The following is a 6000-nucleotide window of genomic DNA, read 5'->3' on the forward strand; positions in this document are numbered from 1 at the left end:
GTCGTGGGAGTCATCCCACCATGTTTCTGTGATGGAGACTAAGTCATATTTATCCCACTGCGCGTGGCTTCCAACTCCTTCTGTTTGCTGCCCATGCTGCGTGCATTGGTGTAGATGCACTTCAGCTGGGCTATCGATTGCAGTCCCAACTCCAGCATGCCATCCCTAGGCTCATCTCTAGTGAGCCCAGTTTTATTCCCTTCTCCCTTCAAATCTCGTTTAAAGCCCTCTCGATGAGGCCTGCCAACTAAGTGAGAATCCTTTCCTCCCTTTCCTCCCTGCCACTGAAGGGATTGATGAAAACACTACCTGTGCTCCTCATCCTTCAACTAGTAGCCCCAATGCTACTGAAGTCCCTTTTAAGTGCTTTTACGCTTCTTTGAACAACCTTGTTGCTGCCAACCTCAACCATTTAGGTCTATCTTGATCTTACTGCCATTGGCAGAGGGTAAGATTTACAATTAGTGTATAGCTAAACTGGTTGGAAGAGCATGCATATGTTGCAAACTCGATGAGAGGCTGGTTGTTCAGCCTGGAGAAGAGAAGGCTCCAGGGAGACCTTATTGCAGGCTTCCAGTACTGAAAGCAGCCTTATAAGAAAGATGGCAACAGACTTTTTATCAGGGCTTGTAGCGATAGGACAAAGGGCAATGGTTTTAAACTAAAGAAGGTAGATTTCAACTAGATAGAAGGAAGAAATTTTTCACGCTGAGGATGGTGAAACCCTGGCACATGTTGCCCAGAGAGGTGGTAGATGCCCCATCCCTGGAAACATTCCAGGTCAGGTTGGATGGGGGTCTGAGCAACCTGATCTAGTTGAAGATGTCCCTGCTTATTGTAGCGGGGTTGGACTAGACGAGCTTTGAAGGTCCTTCCAACCCAAACTGTTCTATGATCCCACGATTCTATGAAAATATCTCATCCTGTTTATGAAAAGAAAAACCTAAACATTTCATCGGGCTATTTTCCCTTGCTGTACAACAGATACATATGAAAGTTATCAAAAGCATATTATAACCTATTTCCTTTACCCATAATGCTCTTCTTTGATTGTTGACAAAAGAAAAACAACATTCTTTGAAAGTGCAACAGAATGTGTCTAAGGAAAATCAGGTTCATTTCTGTACTATCTGTTATGGTACATTTAATTAAAATTTATTTCAGAAGTTTTAAAATTTTGAATGAGTGTTTTAAGAAAAGGGGGGGAAAAAAAAACCCCAAAACAACCAAGCATGAGAAACAAAACAGTGGGCTGCTTCCACTTAAGGATCCTTTTGTAAGGAGTTTGGAGTCACTGAGTTGTACTGACATGTAGGACTCTTTTTTTTCTTTTCCTTCTATGTTGATCCCCATTGTCCCTAAACACTGTTGCATATTTTGATGATATCTCTGTAAAAGTTTTGCTAAACATCCACTTGAACCTGCTGATGATTTTGGTAGTATCGCATAAGGTATGGATGACGCACAAGCACAAAAAATGATCTAAGATCTTTATTGTTTTCAGTACTCATCTGTTGATGTCATCGATCTTTACATAAAACGTGCAACATAATTTAACTCTTAATTAAACATCAGATAGGTCTTCATGGATGCAGTTCCTTACTGCTCCTTACTTTTTCTGATTCCAGCAAAGTCCATTTTTGTTTAACTTTTTCCTTTCCCTAACTTTCTGATAGACCATGCAGACTAACAATTCCACAATAACCCTGTGCTCACCTTGTGTGCATTACTGTAGGCTATGTTTTCATCTGTTGCAACATTCTTGGTGATATTAAATGTAAGTTGTGGTGCTCCTGCCAACCTCCTTTTGACACAAATCTGACTATAGTGTGTTCAGTCTCAGAGATTAAAAAAATATTAAGACACATGACCCTGAAACCATGAGGCTTTGAAAATGAAAGCTATTTTGGATTGTATTAAAAAAAAGTTTGGTTACTAAGCCATTCAGAGAGCACATGTTCATAACTTTCAGATTCTCTTTGAAATCATAGACTTGGATGTGAATGACCTCTTAATGACATAGAGATTAATTTGCAATCATTGCACTCAAGGGTCTTTAGTGATAATAAATGCCATGAAAGCAATGATTAAATTGTCAGTGCTCATAATTCTGTGGCTGCCTCTAATAGGACCAGCTATAGCTAATTACTGTAAGTTGTTTCGGAGTGTACATAAAAATCTTGACATTAGACAGGATCAGAGCAGTGAAAAAAGAAAGGGCTTAGCAGAGCTCAGTGGACTGTCAGAGCTCACAGAGCTTTTTGGAGCCTTCCAAGTGTGGGCAGCGTGTGGTAAGATGACAAATTAGGGAGGAGGCACTGCAGCATGCTGCTGCGTTACAGGGTGCTGGTATGAATGAATTATTGTAGGGAAGGAGAAATTGATGAAGGGTCAAAGGGAGAGAGCAAGCGACTTCCAAAAGGTTAGTTAACTGAGAAAAGATTTGCATAATTTAGCACCTGAATGTTGCTATTTATCCAAATTAAATTAAGGGGTGGAACTTTCTGTAGTCAGCTGTTCACAGGCTCAAATGCCTTTCTATGCTATCATAGATGGATCCATGGCAACAAAGTATGATGTTGCAAACTCATGGCTTCAGGTGGGAATAACCAGAATTCACAATTTTATGGCAATAAACTTTGATGATAATGATGTCTAAGTCTAGATTTAGAAACATAGACTCTCAACAGAATTTTTCTCAAAATTAATGTTTCAAATTTTGCATGAGGCATCTTTCAACAGTATTAAATAGAAACTAGATTTTATGTAAAATGCTTTCTTTTTCTTAAACGTGCTGACTAAAAATAGATCAATCTGAAAGAGTCTTACATAAACAAACCTGTCTATTGACCTCCACTTGCTGCCCCACAAAATTTTTCAATGGATATTTTGAGGTACACAACTAGAATGGCATATACAGTCATATTATCTATTGTATTGCAGCACATTCTCTGCTACTTTCCCTTTTTCCACCTCTTTTTCACCTTTTTACCTAAACATCTCCTCTCACTGCTCTAACCCCTTTTTCTTGTTTTTGCATCCTGTGAAAACAAGTCCATCTGACATGCATAATGTAGTGTTTGATTCCTCGATATATTCTTATAAGTGTATCTGAACCTTGTGCTTTGCATGGTTCTGTATCTTTACTCTGCCAGAACAACATATTGAACATTATGTATAGCAACAAGCATTGATACATATATGCTTTTTGTGGGTTTTTTTTTATGCAAAAAGAGCAAAAGATAGACTCTAGAAGAACAGTAAATCTTTGTGGCAGTCCTGAGCCCTGAATGTATTTATTTTGCCTATAGAGAATAGCAGTAGCAACATCCAAGCCACTAGAAACTAGAGCTGGATATAAATATGTTAAATTGCCATGACACTTTAGTAATGTAATTTAACCTCTCTGAGGAATGTACATATGTTCTGTTTTTTCAAATTCCAAGAGAAGGAAAGCTGTTCATATGACAGAGTTCATTTTCATTTGAGCATACAGGAAACACTTTTCTTGGTAAAAGGAACATAAAAGTTATCTGACAGAGTATAAAAGAAAGAATGAAAAGATCACTGTGGTCTTATTTAAATCTCCCTTAGAAAATGTCAGTTATTTCTTCAAAATTTAACTGCAATTCCTATAAAAAAATAATTAGCATTCTGCACTAAACTTCTCATGAGGCTCAAGATTTCATTTTGTACTAGTATTATTCCACACTAAAAGCCACAATAGTGGAGTTTTGTTTTACTTGTTTTGGGCCAGACCTTATGGACAGGGCTGCTCTGTCTTCTAAATTTGCAGCATATGCAGCTCTAACCTTTGATGAAATGGCTTTAGAATACTGGTAAAGAGGAATTGATTGACTAATGAAGACAAAACTAAAATTTTCCATCCCACAGTTTCAAATATTATATCCACAAATTGATTCTTCTTCCAGAAATGGATTATTGAGGAATCAACACAAGAAAAGTGCCAAAAAATGGAGAAGAGACACTCACACTCATACCTAGAAGTTCTACACTGTATTTTGCCGGCATTTTCCCTTTGTTTACATAAGCCAGTGGAAATGGGCCATGGAAATTCATTATAGTGAGAGTAGAGAAATTGCAACAAGTTTACACGGTTGTTTTTTTACCTTTTCACAGTGGTTCTCGACCAAACACAGAGGATCACTGTCTAGGTGTATAATCTTGCCTTACGCTTATCTGTTGCAAGCAGTTATTTTCCCCCCATCTTGAAATCCAGGCAAGTTTTTGTTTCTCTTACTGTTGACTACATAGTTAAGTGAACTACATAGTTAAGTGACATAGTTTGAGACAATAATATTGTGCTGGAGCTGGGTCTTTCAAACTGGTGCTGATATTTGGCCACCAAAGCATAGTTTAGCACATCACATCTGGGACAGAGATGAAGCACAAGCTAATCAGGATGAAGTAGAAAGAAGTATGTTCTCATGAACTTCCTAAAAATCAAGTTACTGAGGGGAAATGCAGAAACCACTTAACTGGTCAAACGTTCCTGAAACTGAAATTCAAGAACAATAATAACAATAATCCAGACTACAACTCTGGAAACTTGAACATGATTGTTTTGGTTTAATTTATCTTATTTTCCCAGGCTTTCATTTCCTTTTGTTGTTTGCTTTTGATTTCCCTCCCACATAAACTCTTTTCTTCACTCATTTCAGAAGAGATTTATTTTTGGTAATACAAATTTTCTTTTAATAGAAACTATTTTCTGATAAGTGTGCTACATTGTCAAACAATAAATCACTATTTTCACATATATAAATTTCAAAAGCTCCATGTATCATGTTTCTTTTACTATATAAGGAATTAAAGAACAAATGCCTGCAAATATGAGGCAGAAGAAAAAGAGAGGCAGAGGGGACAGACTTTTTTCCCTTCTGCATGTTCTGTACGTTTACAACTCAGAAATAGTAAGAGTACCAAAACTGATTTCGGTGGGAGGGCAGTCTGAAGGGTGGTTTGCGTGAACCTGAACCTGCAATCACTGAAGTTCCCTAACTATTTTGTCTACACCAGGCATTAAGAATGCAGTTCTGCAATCCATTAAATTCATTATCCATGGGTCAGTAAGCTCTTCTCTGTGATTTACAGCAACAGTAGAACTTAAATCAGGTTTTCTTCTACTCCAAAACTGGACCGTAGCAAACTGAGCCTTAATTTTTTTGTACTACAGCTCTACATGGCAATGTGTATCTAACCCAGCATCTCAAACCCTCTCTAGACTAGTTTTAATTTTTTTTTAATGCAGTGGTGAAAGTCTAGGCTAAATGTAGCAACAGTAGGGGAGTTACTCATATTATATCATGTAATTATGCAGGCTGGTGGACTGAAGCCTGAGCAAGAAGAGCTGCTGCTCCCCAGAGACTGGAAAAACAGTCTTCCCACGGGTGCTGAGGGCAATGTTGAAAAACAGAGGGGGGTGGCGTCTAGAGCGGGCCAATGCACAGGCAGAAACAAGTCCAAGTCACACAGCTTGGCAATGGCATGTGACACTTCTATTAAAAACGGTTCTGTTATAAAGTTGAGGGAATGATATGATGTCATTCATAATCAGGTTGTGAAAAGCATAGGCAAACAATTTCCAGAGAGCCTGGGGTGAGGGTTTGCAGTGAGATCTACAGCTGCAGCCTGCAGCCTGGCCTGGAGAAAAACTGCACAAAGAATTCTGAGAATTGGTTGGGGTTTTTTTGAAAAAAAGAGAAAATACTCCACCTTGAACTTGTTGTGGCATGGATGTTGAATGGATGATGCCTATCAGTGCCTCCTTTCTGAGGAGCTGAAATACTGCCAGAGCCTTCTCTGCAAGGAATGGCTCATCAAATCACAGAAGCAGCAGAGCAGGAGTCCAGCCAACAGACTGGATGTAAAAGCAATGTGGTGAACCTGGTTATTTAAATGACTGTAAAAGGCCGTCCTCACCCATGAGGATGATTAGAAGCAAATACAATTTGCAGGAATACCAGAAAACTCAGATAG

This window comes from Phaethon aethereus, assembly GCF_964289735.1.
Source record: "Phaethon aethereus genome assembly, chromosome: 3".
Taxonomy (NCBI): domain Eukaryota; kingdom Metazoa; phylum Chordata; class Aves; order Phaethontiformes; family Phaethontidae; genus Phaethon; species Phaethon aethereus.